Source organism: Dama dama, chromosome 6 (assembly GCF_033118175.1).
Source record: "Dama dama isolate Ldn47 chromosome 6, ASM3311817v1, whole genome shotgun sequence".
NCBI classification, from domain to species: domain Eukaryota; kingdom Metazoa; phylum Chordata; class Mammalia; order Artiodactyla; family Cervidae; genus Dama; species Dama dama.
In genome coordinates, this window is record NC_083686.1 from 17,664,481 (window position 1) to 17,686,238 (window position 21,758).

A 21,758-nucleotide genomic window follows, 5' to 3' on the forward strand; every position below is an offset into this window, starting at 1 on the left:
GGATATGACTTTGAGCAGAAGTGAAGACCAGGGAAGCTTGGTGTGCAGCAGTCCATGGGGTCACAAAGAGTCGGACACGACTGAGTGGCTGAACAACAACTGCTCCCAAAGTTCTTGGCTTAGCTTCCAGGAGTATCCAAGCTGGAGGATTTCAAGGAAGATAAATCATAGCTTCGCTGTGGAGTCTGTGGATCCATTCATTCAGCTCAGCGGCCTTGCTCTTTGAGAGATTCTCAAGAAAGTGAGATAACACTTGCACAAAGAAAGTGGGGATGTTCTGCTTTGTAGAGAGGGAGTAGTCAGAAGATTCTTCCTCATTACAGAATGTACATATCAAAGGCCAAAATAATATCCAGGTGGGCATCTGGGGCTTGTTTTCTAGCCTTAATTATATCATGAAGATCCACTAGTACATGCACGCTAAGTCGCTTCAGTCATGTCTGACTCTTTTGAGACCCTATGGACTGTAGCCCGCAAGGCTCTTCTGTCTATGGGATTTCTCAGGTAAGAATACTGGAGTGGGTTGCCATTTCCTTCTCCAGGGAATCTTTCTGAACCAGGGATAGAACCTGTGTTGAACCCACTAGTACCTGCTCAAGGGCAAAATGAAGGACCTGGGTAAGGTGAGTGGTAGGGATTTTATTCTCTTGTTTGTGAGCCATGAGTTGTATAAAATGGGAACACCACCCCACCAACCTCTTTACCCTTTACTACCAGATCATTCTCATGAAATGGTATTTAATTTGCCACTTTTAGCCATCTTATTCCTAACGTTGCAACAAAGGTATTACCACGTGAGTCTGTATTTGCCTCACCCTGAGACTTGGTTCACCAGGGTTGAAAGCTTACGACTGAAACAGCTTTTGACGTGGGCCTCCAGAAGATAGAACTTGGCCATTCATAAGACAAAGGCCGTTTTGCAGATTGGAGAGAATGGTTATTGGAAACTTTACAGTTTTCCTTTACAGGAAATGACAAACTCCTCATTACATGTTAATAATACAGTTTAATACTTTACTTCCAGAGGGAGGTGGGAGGGGGGATCGGGGTGGGGAATACATGTAACTCCATGGCTGATTCATGTCAATGTATGACAAAACCCACTGAAATGTTGTGAAGTAATTAGCCTCCAACTAATAAAAATAAATGGAAAAAAAATACTTTACTTCTCTGCAATCATATGAAATTTATCTTACTTTGTAAAAATTTGAAAAAAGATTAGCTTCCTTTTGAATAAAGGCTGTTAATAACTTTAAACTATGTTGAATGCTTTTGACATGAAAGTCACATACCTCAATATCATTATTATCAAAAACATTTAGTGAGCATCTCCCATGTGTGAAGGAGATGAGTTTGAAGAGTTACAGGACAGAGGCCTGTCCCCTGGACCTTTGATAATCTGTTTCAATAAACACTTCATTCTTTCATTTATTCTTTCATTGTTGTTCATTTGTTGTTGTTGTTTAGTTGCTAAATCAAGTCCAACTCTTTTCGACCCCATGGACTGTAGCCTGCCAGGCCCCTCTATACATGGAATTCTCCAGGCAAGAATACTGGAGTGGGTTGCCATTCCCTCCTCCAGGGGATCTTCCCAACTCAGGAATCAAACCCAGGTCTCCTGCATTACAGGCAGATTCTTTACCATCTGAGCCACCAAATTTGCCCCAAGACTTTCTAGTACAAGCTTCTGCTTACCTGAGAGACCATTGTTTTTCTCTGCTCTCTGAATGACCATTTTTTAGGAAGCATGTTCTGAACTCAGCAAGACAAAAGATGGAAAATCATGCTCATTTTAAATTCTTCAACATTAACATACTTGGTTTTCTTTTCAGATAGAAAAGTTTTATATATAATTTTGTGTAGCGCATCCTTTATTTTAGTATATGGCCTAAAACTTGCAAATAACCATCATACAAATATTCCCCAGAATTTCTGTATGGAAATTCTGATGATAAGATGAAGGCAACCTGCATTTTTAATCAGTAGGCAGCTGACTTTTTTTATGGTTGATATAGAATTATGGTCTATTATCTATAGTTTGTTGCAAATAATGCCTAGGCAAGGTTTTAGGTGATTCATTAGGTGGTAATTTAGGTCCATGCATATTATTATTGTTAATTAATGATAATAAAAACAATCCAAATGTTGGCATAGGGAGTGCTGACATCAAGTTTGATAGGCTTTCTTGAGAAGGCTCCAAACACCCCTGTAGATTTGGGGATTTTGTTTGATCGCTATGTTGACCACTCTCCCAATCTCTGAGGCTGAAGTCAAGATGAATTATCACTCCTTTAATGTGTGGGCTGTTTCCTCCCCACCACCCCTAATTGTAAATTATACAATCTCAACCTCTACAGCCAGCATTTAATATATTTGACTTTATTGCTTTCCATTTTATGAAAATTAATTACAGTTCACATTCTGACACTGAAATTAAAGAGTAAGCACTAAATCTTGTACATAACAATAGGGAATTAAGAGAACATTCTTTATTATCAGAATAATGGGGGACTTGTTTTTCTTTTCTTAAGGCACTGGGCAGTGAGATAAAATTAGATTTAAACAGACATCATCCTCTCTTTTACTTGTACCATTTCAAGGTGAAAGACAGAATAGAATTATGGTATTTTAATTATTAAGCTCCTGCCCATTATGTTTTCTATAGAGGAATATTGTTTTGTGATAACACTGTAGGCTATGGAACTCTATCCTGGTAGGTTCTGTCTTACTAGAAAATAAGGAGATGTAGAAAGTGAGACAGCTAGCCTTTTCACCTACAATGGGCCAAATTCAGTGGATTTTATGAATGCATCAAATAGAAAATAAATTCTTTAGAGAAAAGCATCAGTATAAATGATAAAGGGTTTGAGATACGTGCAAGCAACTGTTTAACTCACATAATACATCACAGTGGTTTCTAAATCTTTTTGTTTTTTCCGTGGATCCATTAAAAATATGGTAAACTCTAATACATAAAAGTAGAGGTGAAAAGAGAGAAGGGGTCTGATATCAGTTCACTTCATCTTCTCCAGTCTGTAACTACATTCTATGAGGCCCTTCTTTGATGATCCATGGAGCACAGTTTAAAAATCCATAGTAAAGGTACTTCCCTGGTGGTCCAGTGGCTAAAGACTCCATGCTCTCAATGCAGGGGACCTGAGTTCAATCCCTGGTCAGGGAACTCGATCCCATGTGCCGCAACTAAGAATTTGCATGTCACAATTAAAGATCCCATGTCTGCAACTAAGACCCAGTGCAGCCAAATACATAAATAAATATTTTAAAACCCATGGTATAAAATTTAAAGTGTTTAATAAATGTTGTAGACAGTAACAATCTCAGGGGCAAACAATCAGAAAAGATCAGCTTTATAGCTCCCTTGAGGTTGTCATCAGGTTAAGCAACATCATGGCTAAGAAACGGACTAGCAGAGTAGCTAGAAATTCAGCATGGAGTTCTGGGGAAATGAGGTAGCCGTAATAGGCTCTCCCTCATCCCTGGTGGTTTGGAAGGATGCATATTTGTAAAAAGCAGCGCATATTCTCAAAAGAGACTGGAGGAAATCTAGCCCTCTACTGGTCCCTGACTCCAAGTGCGGTCTAGAACATGCTCTGAGGAAACATGCGAAGACCCAGCAAAAGGCAAAAGCAGGTTAAACTGACTGAATTTTTAATACATTCCCTAACTCATACACAGTTCTGTTACTGAAGAGTGAAAACTTTACTGGCTCAAGGTGTTTAAGCTCAACTTTTGATCAGACATTGACTGATGACCAAGCTATGCTGATTGATGAACAACTTTTAGGAAGATAGGCTTAAACATAAAAAACAATTTTAAATAATAACAATAACAAACTCAGCTGCACACTCCTGGGAAGACAGGCTCTGCAGTATTAGTCACTAATCAAACCATAGTTCTATGGGAATAATCAGAATCCAGAGCAGCTACTCTATCAAAAATGCCTAGGTTCCCCCGCTCCAAATAATTATGAAATGGGCCCAGCAACAGGTAAGTGTGGTATTCACAGAAGGGGAAAAAGCAGTCAATAGAAACCATCTCTGAGAGTGTCTAGGTATTGGACTTAGTAAATATAGCCCTCTGTTATTGTAAATATGCTCAAAGAAGTAAAGGAAACTATGCTTAAAGAATTATAGGAAACACTAGAGTTCTACCTTTTAAGCAAATTTCAAGTTCATATTGCAGTATTAAATCACAATCTTATTAACTATAGTAACCATGTTGTACATTAGATACCCAGAGCTCATTCATCTTATGACTGAAAGTTTGTACCCTTTGACAAACATCTCCCCATTTCCCCCACCCCTTCTTGTTGTTCAGTCACCCAGTCGTGTCTGACTCTTTGTGACCCCATGGAGTGCAGCATGTCAGGCTCCCTGTTCCTCATCATCTCCTGAAGTTTGTCCAAATTCATGTCCACTGCACTGGTGATGCCATCCAGCCATTTCATCCTCTTATGCCCTCTTATCTTTCTGCCCTCAATTTTTCCCAGCCTCAGGGACTTTTTCAATGAGTTGGATCTTCACATCAGATGACTAAAATACCGGAGCTTCAGCATCAGTTCCTTCCAACCCTTCCAATGAGTATTCAGGGTTGATTTCCCTCAAGATTTACTGATTTGATATCCTTGCTGTCCAAGGGACTCTCAGGAGTCTTCTCTAGCACCATAGTTCAAAGGCATCAATTCTTTGGTGCTCTGCCTTCTTTACAGTCCACCTCTCACAATGGCACATGACCACTGGGAAGACCATAATCTTGACTTTATGGACCTTTGTCAACAGAGCAATGTCTCTGCTTTTCAACACATTGTCTAGGTTTGTCATAGCTTTCCTGTCAAGAAGCAATTGTCTTCTGATTTCATGGCTGCAGTTATCATCTGCAATGCTGATTTAAAAAAAAAAAAACTTATAATGTGAGGTGATGTATGTGTTAATTAACTTGACTGAATGGATCATTTCACAATGTATGCAAATATTATCTTATCACATGTATGTGTGTGTTAATTGCTCAGTTGTGTCCAACTCTTTGCGACTCCATAAACTATAGGCCAGAGGCTCCCCTGTTCATGGAACTCTCCAAGCAAGAACACTGCAGTGGGTTGCCATTCCCATCTCCAGAGGATCACATGCATACCTTAAATAAATAAAATTTCCATCTGGTTCTTTTAAAAATAACTTCTACCTCTATTGATATTCTTTGTTTGATGAGTCATTCTCATCATGTTTTCCAGCTTTACTGAGGTATAACTGACAAATAAAAATTGTATCAAATATGTTCTCTGATCTAATGGAGTTAAATTAGAAATCAACAATGGAAAGAAATTTTGTTAAGTCTACAAATGTACAGAAATTTTAAAAAAAGATAATCAAGCATGTAAAAGGGGACATCACTAGTATCCTTGCAGAAATAAAAAGAATCAAAGGAGAATCCTATGAGTAACTTTATACCAATATTAGAAAACTTGGATGAAATGGTCAAATTCTTAGACACAAACTACCGAAACTGACTCATGAAAAGATAGAAAGTTTGAATAGACCTATAAAAGGTAAAGAGCGTGAATTATACTAAAAACATTCCCACAAGGAAATAGTCCTGACACAGATGGTTTCACAGATGAATTTCATCAAACATATAGAGAATAGATAACATTGATCCTTCACAAACTTCTCTAGAAAATAGAAGGGGAGGAAGACTTTGCAATTCATTCTAGGAAGTCAGAATTACTCCAATGAAAGAAGTCAAACACAAAAGACTGCTTATTGTGTGATTCTGTTTGTATGAAAAGCCCCAAAAGGAAAACACACAAAGCAGGTTGCCTGGAGCTGGGATTGGGAATGGGGGTTGGCTGCAAACTAGTACAAAGGATCCTTTTGAGATGATCAAAATGTTCTAAAGTTGTTTTGGTGCTGGTTGTACAATTCCATAAGTTTACTAACAATCATTCAATTATATACTTAAAATAGAAAAGGAAAAGAGTAGGTATTGGTTAGGTGAAGATGTGGAAGGCAGAAGAATGGAGAGCCTCAGGGAATAGCATGTGCAATGGCCCTGAGGCAAGAGAGCACTGGGTTGGCCAAAAGTTTGTTTGGGTTTTCTGTTACATAGTATGGAAAAACCCAAACAATTTTATTGGCCAACACAATACTTTGGCGACCTTGAGTCAGTAAAAGAAATTCAATAATGGTGATGCTTAAAGTATATGAACGAAAGAATTGCAAAACAGTGGATTAAAGCTATAAGTTTCAGTTCATATTTTTTTATTATTATTAAAGAGAAATATAATCTCTATTGGCTTAGCCATTGACTATAGATCCAAAGCATAATTTTCACAAGAAGTAAAGTTAAATTCTTTACTGTCCTGAAAAGCTGAATCCCCAAATTTCAAAATTAATAAAATATTTTAAAGAATGACCTAATTGAAAATATCTATGTGTTCAACATTGGTAATAATGGCCAATAACTCTGTCAAAAAAAAAAAAAAGAATTACCATAGACGTCTTTATATTTTATATATTTTATACTGAGCATGTCAGTAACAACAACAACAAAAAGTCAAGTCAGAACTTATGTTTGTCACATGAACACCTGGTTGAATTTGGATATTGCTTGTGTTTTAACCTTTTGGTTTTTGAAGACTTAAAATTCTAAATAGCAACTATAGATTTAAAAAATTTTTCTTTCAATATATAGGCTTACATTATTATTATTAATATGAACTTCCAGATGTTCAAGCTCGATTTAGAAAAGGCAGAGGAACCAGATATCAACATCTGGTCAACCAACTGCCAACATTTGTTGGATCATTGAAAAAGCAAGAGAGTGCCAAAAGACATCTACTTCTGCTTTATTTACTACGCCAAAACCTTTGACTGTGTGGATCACAACAAACTGTGGAAATTCTTAAAGAGATGGGAATACCAGATCACCTGAACTGCCTCCTCAGAAATCTCTATGCAGGTCAAGAAGCAACAGTTAGAATTGGACATGGAGCAACAGACAGGTTCTAAATTGGGAAAGGAGTACGTCAAGGCTGCATATTGTCACCCTGCTTATTTAACTTATATGCAGAGTACACCATGTGAAATGCTGGGCTGGATGAAGCACAAGCTGGAATCAAGATTGCCAGGAGAAATATCAATAAGCTCAGATGACATCACCCATATGGCAGAAAACGAAGAAGAACTAAGGAGCCTCTTGATGAAAGTGAAAGAGGAGAGTGAAAAAGTTGGCTTAAAACTCAACATTCAAAAAACTAAGATCATGGCATCTGGTTCCATCACTTCAAGGCAAATAGATGAAGAAACAATGAAAACAATGACAGACTTTAATTCTGGGGGCTCTAAAATCACTGCAGATGGTGACTGCAGTCATGAAATTAAAAGATGCTTGCTCCTTGGAAGAAAAGCTATGAACAACCTAGACAGCATATTAAAAAGCAGAGACATTACTTTGCCAACAAAGGTCCATCTAGTCAAAGCTATGGTTTTTCCAGTAGCCATGTATGGATATGAGAGTTAGACTGTAAAGAAAGTTGAGTGTCAAAGAACTGATGTTTTTGAACTGTGGTGTTGGAGAAGACTCTTGAGAGTAGCTTGGACTGCAAGAAGATCCAACCAGTCAATCCTAAAGGAAATCAGTCCTGAATATTCATTGGAAGGATGATGCTGAAGCTGAAACTCCAATACTTTGGCCACCTGATGTGAAGAGCTGACTCATTAGAAAAGATCCCGATGCTGGGAAAGATTGAGGGCAGGAGGAGAAGGGGACAATGGAGGATGAGATGGTTGGATGGCATCACTGACTCAATGGATATGAGTTTGAGCAAGCTCTGAGAGGTGGTGATTGACAGGGAAGCCTGGCGTGCTGCAGTCCATGGGGTCGCAAAGAGTCAGACACGACTGAGTGACTGAACTGAAATGATATTTATTTATTTGGCTGCACCAGGTTCTAGTTGTGCCATGCAGGGTCTTTAGTTGCAACTTGGAGGATTTAGTTTCCTGACCACGGATACAACCCAGTCTCCTCTGCCTTGGGAGTCCCAGGTACTGGGCCACCAGGAACATCTCCCTGGTCTTACTTTCATTGTGAATTTTAAGGTGTCAATTTCATTTCATTTTCATATGAGAAAAGGAAACCAGCAGCATACCCAGAATCAGCATAAGAGAGAGAAGCTCTATATAGAAATATGAATCCTGACATCAAGATATGAAATGTACTGCCTTTCTTTGTCCTCCTCATCAAAACTCCACCCTGTGAAGCATTCCTGTCACCTGAGGCGTGGCTGTCAAATTTCTCCTAAGTCAACTTTCATTCTCAACCCCATCTTGGCTTTTCTCTCACCTATGATCCTTTGTCTCTCTTGAGTAAAGGCAACCAGGCTGAATAAAAGCAACAGGGTGACTGTGTGATGGGGATCAGTGGTTCCCAGACACTGGGTTAACAGGCCACCAAATTGATTTCACTTGAGAGCAAATTCAGATCTGAACCCAGTTTTTCAGAGGTGAAGGAGATCTATTGATTTTCGTCACAGTCAGTTTAAAACTGAAATGATCGCCATTTTAACTGTGTCGGACTTAACAGATCTCTATTGGAAATGAATATCGTTGCCGCTGGAAGCTGTTTTTCTTTTGACTGAATTCTGTATTGTACATTCGAGATGGAAAATAAAGTAATAAGACAGTGAAAAGCAGCTGGGAACTTCTGTGGTGCCTGTTATTTACCTCTCTAGGTAAATGAAGCGGGCCAGGGAGGGAGAATGGTTGGTTCACAGCACTGTCTACAAAACCTGAGTCCCTCCTGAGTGGAAACGAGTCATCTAAACCAGGAGCAGATCACCTACAAGGCTGGGCTCATTTCTGTAAACACCTTACCACTTCAGTTGTTGACAGTCTGTGAAAAGAAAGCCCTCTTGGGGTCTACAGGAGAGGCATGTGGGAGATGCAGGCTTTAGGGTTTCTTTGCAAAACTTGGTTTGGAGCTTAATATTGAGCTTTAAACAGCCATGACCATGCCAAGTGGATATACAGTTGACTCTTGAACAACACGGGTTTGAACTTGCATGGGTCCACTAATATGCAGATCTTTACCAATAAGCACATATTATTGATAAGAAGACTTACCTATAATGTAAAAAGTTGATAAAGACATATTTTGTATATATATTCTGTACTCTTAAATTAAGCTAGAAAAAGGAAATGTTATTAAGAAAATCATGTGGGCATGCTATGCAATGAGTCAGACTTAGCACACATGCTTGATTTTCTTAATAACATTTCCTTTCTTTATTTTAGGAATACAGAATATATGTATATATACAAAATATATCTTAATCTACTTTTAATGTTATAGGTAAGTCTTCTCACCAATAGCATTCTATTAATAGTTAAGTTTTAGGGGGTCAAAAGTTGTACATGGATTTTTGACTATGTGGGGGTCAGTGTCTCAAATGCCTAGCTTGTTCAAGGGTCATCTGTACATATATATTAGACTGTTTCTGGAAAGTACAAATAATATGATGATATTTTTGAATGAACCTAAGTTTCATTCACAGAAATTACATTTCTATATTAGTACTTCCTCTTAGGAAATGCCAGGATGAAAAAGACTTGCTATGTCTTCATTTGGCTGGTGTTCAAAACTGGCCATTGTTAGCCAAGCTAAGTGAGAAATTTTAGGGGGGGTTGTTTCCTAGAGATTTAAATTTTCATAAAGTTACCTTTGAGTGTGTTCAGCCGCTCAGTTGTGTCTGACTCTTTGTGACCCATGAACTGTAGACCATTGGGCTCCCCTAACCATGGAATTTTCCAGGCAAGAATATTGGAGTGGGTTACCATTTCCTACTTCAGGGGATCTTCCTGACCCAAGGACTGAACTCTTATCTCTTGCATTTCCTGCATTGGCAGGTGGATTCTTTACCACTGTGCCTCCTGGAAGCCCATAATAATCTTTACGCCTAGAGAAAATATCTATCATCTTGGTTTTTGAAAGTAAACAGATAGAATAAACTTTTCTAAAAATTTTGAACTCTATTTCCAATAGTATTTCAATGATTAACTATTGTGATAATTTTCCAACACACATTTTACCAAATGATACATCTGTTCTGCCAATGACAAACAGGTGTTTTTTTGTTGCTATAAGCTCCCCTTTCTACTCATCCTTTTTTAAAAAAAATCATTGTCATCATTATCACCATTATTTCTTCGTCACTCTCCATTTTTGTGCTAGGTCACTTCAGTCATGTATGACTCTTTGCAACCCTATGGAATGTAGCCCGCCAGGCTCCTCTGTCCATGGGGATTCTCCAGGCAAGAATACTGGAGTGGGTTGCCATTTTTTCCTCGACAGCATCTTCACAACCCAAGGATCAAACCCATGTCTCTTATGTCTCCTGCATTGGCAGGAGGGTTCTTTACCACTAGTGCCACCTGGGAAGCCCTCTCCATTTAAAATTTCTACTTTATGAAGGGATATTTGTATATTTGTGTGTGTGTATGTGTGTGTGTGTTATATGTGATACATTAAAATATAGATAAAAGACTGTCATCACTGTGATCATTCTGTGAGTGGTGGTTGCAGCGGTAGTGGGCAGAGAGGAGGCAAATAAAATCTATCCCAGTTCTTTCATTCATCAGATTATGTTAGTTGATTTATTTATATCTCACTTAATCCTCACAAAATATGAGAGGCATATTATTATTATTTTATTAATGAAAAATGGAGATTCAAGAAGTTAAGCAACTTTTCTGAGGTGACATAGCTAGTAGGTGGATTGCTGGCAAGTCTTTTGGAACAGTACACCTCCACCCTCCCTCAAACCTGGGCTGCTCTGAGGCATTCCTGCAAGGCAGATGAGTACAACGCTGGTTGGATCCTGCCGTTCAAGGACCTGTCTACCTGGCAGCCTAGTGATGCTACAAATCAGCACTGCTCTTCATTCCAGTGCTTCATCAAAACAGTGTATCCATCACTAGGTTGTGGTTGAATGCTCTCATGGGGAAAGTCTACAGTTCAATTTCCTTTTTTAAAGCTTTTCATTTTGTATTGTGAAAGTCGCTCAGTCGTGTCCAACTCTTTGCGACCCTATGGTCTCTGTAGTCCATGGAATTCTCCAGGCCAGAATACTGGAGTGGGTAGCCTTTCCCTTTCTCCAGGGGATCTTCCCAACCCAGGGGTTAAACCCAGGTCTCCAGCATTGCAGGCGGATTCTTTACCAGCTTTGCCACAAGAGAAGCCCTTTATTTTGTGTTGGGATATAACCAATTAATGAACCATGTTGTGACAGTTCCAGATGAACAGCAAAAGGGATTCAGCCATACATATACATGCATCCATTCTCCTCTAAACGCCCCTCCTGTTCAGGCTGCCATATAACTACAGTTTCGTAACTATAATTACAGTTGGAGCAGTCTTGTAAACAGATATGTTAACTGAAACATAAATTAAGAGAGAGTTCAACAGCTAAATTTATCCAGAAGTTACAAAAGCATTCCCAGGAGTAAATGAACAAGCCTTAAAAACATCCAAGCCCATCCTTAAGTTCTTTATCAATGATTTAAAGGCCCTCTTGATCATTTGAACAGCTGACTATATCTTATTCCCTCATGTACTACTTTCAGTTTATAGTTGGAGTCTTGTCACGCTGGCTAGGTGCAGAGCCTTTTGGAGTAATTTTTCTACATGAATAGAGTGAAGAAGGAAAAGTTAAAATTAGATTTTATGGAGAATGATCTGGCGAGGGTTAGGTTATGAAAAATCAAACATTAAAACCATGTGCAATAAGTAGAGTTGAGTCATGAATGTAGAAACAAATTTATGATTAAGAAAGGGGATAAGGAGGGGTAGGGATAACTGGGAGATTGGGAACAACATATACACACTCCTGTATATAAAATAGATAACTGATAAGGACCTACCGTATAGCACAGGGAGCTCTACTCAATGCTCTGTAATGGCCTATAGGGGAAAAGAATCTTTGAAAAAAAGAGTGGATGTATTTATATGTATAACTGATTCACTCCGCTGTACACCTGTGAGAATGGGAATATTTCCTGCCATATCAGTAAGCAAAGACGACAGTCATCACACTGCAGCCCTCCAGCGTGAGCCTGTGCGCCCTAAGGAAACTCGGGAAGGAGAAAAACACCAGTTCACTAGCAGGCATCACACTACAACCACTCCCTACAGCCAGCCCTAAGGAAAGGAAACTCAGGATATGAAAACACAGGATACTGGCCCCAAACAGCCAAGTGCAAATCAAAAGCATTATTTCAGCAAGCCCAGACTCTTGCATCTTCCCACACACAGAAACATGCTAAATTCCTTAACTTGAGATAGCTGATTTTCTTTAATTAACAATAATCTTTTGATGTTCAGACTACCTACCCATTGTTGAAAAGCCTCTATATAACCTGGCTCCTCCACTCACCTCCTCAGAGCAGTTCTCTCAGTGTTACTTGAGATACTGTCTCCCAGGCCCGAAGTCCTAATAACTCCCACCAAATAAAATATAACTCTCAATTTTTAGGTTGTGAATATTTTTTTTAAGCCAGCAACTGAACCTAACATGAAATTGTAAATAACTTTAAGTGAGTAAGTGAAAGTTACTCAATTGTGTCTGACTCTCTGCAACCCCACGGACTATACAGTCCATAGAATTCTCCAGGCCAGAATACTGGAGTGGGTAGCCGTTGACCTTTTCCAGGGGATCTTCCCAACCCAGGAATTGAACCCAGGTCTCCCACATTGCAGGTGGATTCTTTACCAGCTGCACCACCAGGGAAGCCCAAATCAACTATACTCCCATAAAAAGTGGACAGAAGGCCAGGGTGTCAGCTCATGGTGAAAGAATTCAGGGAAGTTCATTTGCTTCCTCTTTTGATAAAGGTCTAGATGGAATCCGTGAGGCTCAGAATTTCAGAACTGAATAAGTAAAATTGTATGATGTCTTCTAGACTGGGCCAGTGTTCCTTAGTATCACCTGTGGAATTTTTCACGCATCCCGAATCTCCACTGCAGCTTTATTGATTTGGGGTTTGGAATATGTTTAAAAAGTTGTCCCCCCCCCCCAGAAAAAATATTATGCAGAGACTAAGAAAAAGAGAAAAGAGAAAGGAAGAGGCAGAGGGGGAGAAGGACGAGAATGGTGTACAAATACTAAACCAAAGATGTGCTAACAGTGAGTACACCTGGATGAAGAGCAGCTGGGCTGTACTAGAGCCCTTGTGGTTGGAATCGTGATCCTGTGCTTATCTTCCCATTCTGTATCAGGAACTTCATACTGGTTGCTGGAAACTGACGCTGCTTGGGCTATTTACATTATGAAAATCAGAAAATTCAACAAATTGGGACCTTCTTTCTCCCTTCTTCAAACGTCCATTCAGCACACCGTTGGGTATATGAATGCTTTCTGTGCATCTTCTGGGAATGCACCTACAGCCTGTCTGGCACCCACAATTGGGATTTGGTAAGTACTGCACTTGATAATGGGCTTCCCAGGTGGCACCAGCGGTAAGAACCCGCCTGCCAATGCAGGCGATGTAAGAGACCCGGGCTAGATCCCTGGGTTGGGAAGATCCCCTGGAGAAGGGAATGGTACCCTACCCCAGTGTTCTTGCCTGGAGAATCCCATGGACAGAGGAGCCTTGTGGGCTACAGTCCATAGGGTCACACAAAATTAGACAGGACTGAAGTGACTTAGCATGCATGCACGCACTAGACAGTAAGCTTCCTGAGGGCAAGAATCATGTCCAGCTATATCTTGACTGTATGCTCAGCATGTATCTTGATGCCAAATATATGGTGGACAATAAATACTTGTTAAATAAATGAATGAGTTTCTCATACTATGACATTTTACATTACCTTCATTTGGGATGGGTGGCAGAGACAAAGCAATGGAAGAAGATGAAAATACATAGTTAATATTCTATACAAAACTTCCATTAACTCCTGTGGGGAGAGGGTATTTAGCAAATGGAAAGCAGAAGGTCCAAAATTAATCCCATCTTAACCTCAGGAAATGCATAAGGGAAGAAAATTCGCATTACTGATTACACACGGCTACCTGACAGATAGAAATGAGATAATAAGTAGATATTGACTTCTGTTGAGGTGAACATCAAGATCTATTGACCTAAGAGGTAAATATTGACCGAGGTGAAGTCAAGGTCAATATTTGCCTCAAAGAACAGGAAATTCTTAATGCTCACCAATATATAAAGGTTATATGTGAATTTTAACATACATTTCCCAGGCATAACATTATGAAGGTTATTTTCTCAAGCAATTCACAGAAGTCTCTTTTAAAATTTTAAGTTATATCAAAATGGTCTCTTTTAAAGAATAAGGATCTCTGCTTCTTTTTTCTGTTGCTGATGTTTGCTGAGCCATGAGTTAAGAGGATTTGATATGGGACAGCAAAGGTTAACAAGAGTTTAACAGAACCCAGCCATCCCTTAGGACGTCACAAAGGACATCTTACAGAATCATCATGGTTATTAGTGACATTTTCTCACAACTATCTTTGCCAATCATGAGTCAAAATCTTTCTTTCTGTAGCAACACGTCTTAATCATAGTCCTCAGGCTTTACATCTGCGAGTGTATCCATCTAGTCATCAGACTCTAATTTATTTCTTGGCTTCAAGATGGACTCTATCAAAAGGTGACCCTGGGCTGGTAATCCCGGTCATCATGGATCTTCAGATGAAGTTATTCTGTTGACTCCAGTGGTGGGGAAGAAGGGAATGGAGTTTTTAAATCGCTCTCCATTCCTCTGCTCCTTGGAGAAACCCCCATCAGTCTTGACTCGAAGCTATCTGGAAGCTAATGTCCAGAAACTTCCAGTGCCCCCAGTAACAGACTGTTCAGGCCCAGCCAGGAGGTGGCTTCTCTACAAACTCAATGACCATTCTTGCTTCCCACGTCATAGTTCCCTAGTCCTGCCTAGGACGTCTTGCTTAATTTTGAGTGATTTGAATGGAATCATCCTTACCAAGCCTCCTTTGTTATTCTTCCCTTGTTCCTTCTCAACCTAACTTTCAGACCAAGTAACAAAACTGGGTGTCCGTTCAAGCAAAGAAAATGTCAGTGCCTTCCAACAATACAAGCTCAAAGTCCCAGCTCCCTTTCAGCTCCCTTAAGTTCCCCAAGGGTAAAGACAATGCCCCCACCTCTTCACTCCTGCAGCACCTAAAGCGGTGCTGAGGGGAGTGGACTCTCAACAAAGAAGAGCAGAAGGGCTCAAGTGAGTGAGCAGATGCAAAGGCCTCCTCATTGTCTCCTGACTCATTCCGTCCTGCTACCTCAAGGCATTTGCAGAGATGGCAGGAGGACGGGATTAACAGCATCTCTAGCCAATGCAAGGATTGAAACCTACCACCCCTCCCTCACTGGCCAGACGCTAATGTATGCATTGCCTGATTTTCATACGTGCTGATTGCATAGCGATTTCTTCTCCAAAGTGCCAAGGAGGAGAGCCACCCCTGGACTAAATGTAAAATCTTTATTCTCACCAATGTCTAAATCATTGTTTTCTCGCGCCCGAAATCCTGTGGCACACATTATTAATAGCTCTGGTCTCTCCACCACTTGACACGGCGCTCCAGCTGTCATTCCGCTCGCTGGCTCCTATGATTCTTGCACTGGTGAAGTGCCAGGCCCGGGCCCAGCCCATCCGTCACTGTCACCCACCACCCAGTGATGAATAGCCCGGCCGTCGCCGTGGCGAGGCCCGGGCCCTGATTCACACACGCCTGACTTTTACCAACTTCAGCACGCCAGCTGAGGCCTATCCCAGTCGAGGAAGGGCCGCAGTGACCTGGAAATGGCACCGCCTCCCGCTCCCCGAGCCTCCTCCCTCCCCCCCCGCCCCCCTCAGATTAGTTAAAAATGAAACAAATCCTAATGTGATCATGTCACTAATTATGCATTTAATTCAGTTATAAGGAGCTAATGGCTCCCTCAGTGACAGCTTTTACTGCTAAAAGGCAATTCATTCCTGAAACGGAGAAATCTAATTACACAAAATGCTTCATCCTAATCCTTTCAAAGAATAATCTTATTTGTAGACATTAACATCCCAGATGCTGCTGCTGTTTGTCCATTATGACAGTGTTTGTCCTGAATAATGTATAAATAGCTCTTTCTGGACAGTTGCATGTCACTAAATCAATACAATTTGCTGCCTTCTGTTACATTAAGTCGGCCTGGGCCGGCTGGAGAAAATTAACCTTTTGTTTCCCTCCCCTCCCCCTTTCTCAAAGGGCCTTCAGAATTAGAAATGAGCAAAGGATCAAAGGGGACTGGGGTGGGATTGAATGGGGACAGTGGGGAGAGAGGGAGGGAGCAGGGACAGGTACGAAGGAAGCTGCGAACAGCTAAGGCAGGACGTGTCAGATATTGAAACACTGAAGAACGAACTGCAAGGGAGGGTGGGAGAAAATGGCGAACTTTGAGGAAGATTACTTTGAAATTGCTCCAGATGTGGACTTGGACCAAGCATCCCATGTGGTGGTCCTTAGTCTCTGACTAAGGATTAATTTGTAATTAATTTTTATTGAGGAGATATTGGAGTATAGTTGCTTTCCAATGTTGTGTTAGTTTCTACTGAACTGCAAAGTGAATCAGCTATACGTAGAGCCATATCCTCTCTTTTCTGGATTTCCTTCCCATTTAGGCCACCACAGAGCACTGAGTTAAGTTCCTTGAGCTATATAGTAGATTCTTACTAGTCAATGATTAATATTTGATGTGTATGTGTATGTACGTCAATCCCAACCTCCCAATTCATCTCATCCCCCGCTTTCTCCCCTTGGTGTCCACACGTTTGTTCTATATGTCCGTGCCTCTGTTTCTGTTTTGCAAATGATATCATCTGTACCATTTTTCTAGATTCCGTATATATGGGTTAATATACGATATTTGTTTTTCTCCTTCTGACTTAACTTCACTCTGTACGACAGTCAGATGTCTCAATTTTAAATGATGCTTTCTTTGAGATGGTGCCTTGATGCATATAGGGAACTTGTAGGGCGTGGAGGAAGAGAGTTCACCTTAAGGGAGAATGATGACTGCATGAATCAGTTGACTGAGACACCCTTGCTCAGAATATCACATTTATATGGCAAGCCTTCAGGATATTGCATAATAACAACAACTTAGATTTTGTAATTTATGGCTTAACAAAGGCTTTACACACAGAGATAATTTCATTTGATTTCCACAACCCTAAGAGGTAGGCGTAAGGATTCCCATTCCAAAGGTTAGAAAGTGGAGGCTAAATGCCTTGTCCCAGGTGATGTCATGGCCACTCTGTCTTCTAGCTCTTGGCTCTGAGTGGAGTCTTTGCATCATCCCACAGCTGACCCTCTGAAACACCAAACCTCTGAGTGTTCAGGAAGCTCTCCCAGCAAGTGTCTTTTATACTTTGTTTGAGGGCATCCACATGTGCATGGACACATGACCCCCCCCCCCCCCCAACACACACATTCTTTTCTATATAAAACATAGAAATTGGTGGGTTTTAATATGGAATTATTCAAAGACTGTAAAAATGTGCAAACATAATTCAATTTCTAAATACTATGAGTTCCCCTCCGAAAGATTAGGTAAGAGACTGACAAAATTTTTCTCTAAAGAGTCAAAATAGTAACTCTTTTAGCTTCTATGTGCCATTCTGTCTCTGGTATCACTGCTTCATTCTTCCACCATGAAACAAAAGCAGCCATAGACAATGGATAGACTGATGGGCATGGAGGAGGTGGCAGGCTGGATTTGGCCTTTGGTCTATAGTTTGTAGACCCTGGGATTAGAGAATATTAAAAACAAAACAGTTAAAAAATTTTTTTGACCTCACTGTACAGCATGTGGGATCTTAGTTCCTCGACCAGGGATCAAATCCACACCCCTTGTATTGGAAACATGATGTCTTAACCACTGAACCGCCAGGAAATTTCTCTAAATTTTTTTTTAATCTGAATAATTTTACTTGACTTGTACATTTTACCTTTGTTCCCGTCGCATGATTACACTTACTCCCAGTTACTGCTTTGTTTTTGTTAATACCATCTCAGAAGAATACAGACATCTGCCTTCATACACACTCCATACAGAGTCCTGCAAATAGAAGCAAAATTGACAAAATGGATGAGAAAGTTTTATATTCTCCTTGCCTTTGCTTGATTTCTATTTAGTTCACTCTGATTGCTCTTGGGAATATGGGCCAGAATTCAGTTTCATTGCTACATTATTGGCTGTTTTTTTTTGTTTATGTTTTGGTTTTGTTTTAGTACAAGAGTAGGCTGAGGGGAGAGGGGACACCATGCAGTTACGAGGGTGAAGTCCTACTCTTTGAAACCTCCTGCCCAAAGTTTGTGTTAATGCATTTCATCCCAGAAAATACATCACTGTATTTAAAACAGGCAGATCTGTTTTAAAAAGGGCTTTAGATGAGTGAACCACTAGAATACTGTGCTGGGGTGAAGTGTCATCTTTAAGATGGCCTAAGTGGCTCGGATGGTAAAGCGTCTGCCCACAGTGCAGGAGACCTGGGTTCAATCCCTGGGTTGGGAAGATCCCCTGGAGAAAGAAATGGCAACCCACTCCAGTACTCTTGCCTGGAAAATTCCTTGAACTGAGGAGCCTGGTAGGCTATAGTCCGTGGGGTCGCAAAGAGTCGGAAACGACTGAGCGACTTCACTTTCACTAAGGACAATAGCATAATGGGGTTTCAGGGAAGAAATGAAAGTCAGGTAAGGAAACAAGTTCAGATCAAAGACATGGATAGGAATGCTCTTTGATGTGCTTCTCAAGCTTACGCCACATAACAAATGACATCAGAGCCTTGCTACAAATGTGATCTTCATTTTTCAGAGCCTGCCAGGCAGACCTTTTTAGAGGCCCGCAGCTGGCATGCAGTGGTGGAGGCAGGGAACTATTTTGGATAAGCACTTCAATCAACAGTGGAAAAGAAAAATATTGTCCAAAGTTGGTCTTCATAGCAAAAATCAGGTAAGAGGCCCAGAGGAATGACAGAATAGCAAAGTGTGGAAGCCTTCCTTTGATGAAATAAGGCGGAGCACCCTGGAGGTGCATGGATCATACAGCATTTGATGGGTCTTTGTGGAAGATCTCAAAACTCTCTGCTTTTTCTTTTTGCTTAGCTCTTTATCTTGTGTTGTAGTCCTTTACTGCTATGCTGAAGTATGACTTTTCTTGCCTCCTTCCTATTCCCATTAAAGTATATGTGAGATAAACTATTTTGAAAGCAAGCCTACTCATGGCATTATAAGGTTTACTCTTGGGAAAGGATTCAGGGTCAACTTCTTATATTAGCTTCTTCCTGGGGAATCTTGGATTTTGTATATCTTTTGAATGTGTGTTGTTGGGTTTCTTTGGAGCGAACCCTTTAGCATCTCAGAAGTTATTATTAAGTCCTTGGCTTTGTAGCTTCTACATTTGTCAGACTTTCAAAAATGGTTAAGGATCAGTCAAACTGACAACCCTAGTAATTCCATTACTACTTGGAATATGAGATTTTAAATGCAAAGTTAAAATGTCAATAGAGGCAGATGTTAATCCCAGGCATAATAATCTATTCTCTAGAAACATGCGGGGCTTCTCCAATGGAATCAGGATTTACAGTAAAAAAGGAAGAACTATAGGATGAGATGCAGAACATAAAGTATTATTTCTGGAAAGTAATTTTTTTTGGGATGCCCCTTTAAAGCAGCAGGGCCAGTGTCACTGAAGAGGGCTCAGATTAGCTGATCTGGTTGATTGGGCCTTAATCCATCACTGCTTGAGTCCCCTCAAACGTATTATCACCTGGGATTTGTCTGGCTACATATGATTTCACACATCTGTCATCTAAGTCACAGATCCAAATGCAAAGTCCAGCACTGGAAAACATCACAGGCATTTGTGAAAATCCTTGGAGGAACTTGGGACCATAAATCAATGGATGGATTACAGTTCAACAGTATGACCTTCTCATTTATGATGAAAAGACAGTATCCACATGAATGCTTAGGTATTATGGTGATGAAGCTACGAAGAGGTATTTGAGAGTAAATCTGGTTCTTCCTCAGGCCAGTCTCTGAGTACTATCTCCATGACAAGAACCTTTTCCTTTTATTTTTTAATTAAAATGTTTATTGAGATAATTGTAGATTCACATGCAGTTATCAGAAATAATATAGACAGATCCCATGTACCTCCTACCCAGCTTTCTCCGTGGTGGCGTTTTGCAAAAGTGAAGTGCTATATCTGCCTTCCCTAGTGGCTCAGTTGGTAAAGAGTCTACCTGCAATGCGGGAGACCCAGGTTTGATTCCTGGGATGGGAAGATCCGCTAGAGAAGGAAATGGCAACCTACTCCAGTATTCTTGCCTGGAGAATTCCATGGACAGAGGAGCCTGGTGGGCTATAGTCCATGGGGTCACAAAGAGTTGGACATGACTGAGTGACTAACTTTATTTTCCTTCTTTCTAGTGCAAAGTCACAACCAGGGTATTGATATTGATACAATCTACCAACTAGATTGACACAAATCCACCAATGAAGACAAGTCTTTTAAATTAAGACCAACCTGAAAAAAAGTAAGTCGTTTGAAATTTACTGGAAACTAGCTTTATGAATGAGCCAGACAAGTTTGTTCTTTCCTTTTTAGATGGAATAATAGTAGTAGTAATAGAATGAGAAGGAAATCCAAAAAAGAGGGAGTATATATGTATACATATAGCTGACTCACTTTGCTGTATAGTAGAAACTAATACAACATTGTAAAGCGACTATACTCCAATAAAAATTAATTAAAATACAGTTGTAGTAATGGTAGTTACAAAAACATTTCTCCAGTGTTTGCTCTGTGCTCTCTGCTAAGCACTTTATATATATTATCTTAGTAAACTGAGTCTCAGCGAGATGAATCGCATGCCCAATGTCCGCAGCTATGCCTTCAATGCAGAGAGCGGGATGTGAACCTCAGTCTTCCTACTCCATGTGCTTCACTACAGTGTAAGGGAAGTCTACATCGGGCTTCATTTCAGAAGCAAAGTGATAGGGTCAGAGTATTAAAAACATGTCCCATAAAGCGAGAGGCTCATCAAGTAAAATATTCTATTTTTTGACTTTAAGCATGGCAGAAAACATCTATAGGAAGAGTCACTGAGGGTGCTTTCAGCTATGACCAGCTCTCCCACTCACCCACTGAGCATGCCTAGCACTGACATGCCGTAACTGCTGACACAATGGGTTAAAGCCAGCGGGCCTGGAGGGAGGCAGCGTGTCCTTAGGAAGAAATGCCTTGGATGGTATAGTGAGCTTTACAAATTCCCAAGGAGATCATATTTGATGACCATGTAGGAAAGCAAAATAAGAAAACAAAACAACACAAAATAAGAACTACCCATTTCACAAACCTGGAGTTGTTACATTGCGGGCATTAGTCTGGCATCACCCTGATGGCAGAGGCTAAAAGTAATGTTCAACTGGCTACTGGGAAGAGGAACTTTATGAAGTTTAAAATGTCTTCATTTTAGTGCTTGGCTAACTTCCTTGGAAATATGAAGATCTGTCCCTTCCATACTCCCCATAATTGGGCATTTTTAATTTTTTTTTCTGATTGAGATTGAAGTTAGACTGAGAAAGCTTTCACTGTCTGATGTTTTCATAGAAGTAAAACTTTGTAGATCTTCATTCTTTCATTTCTTGATAATAACTTCCCATGAGAATCTATTTA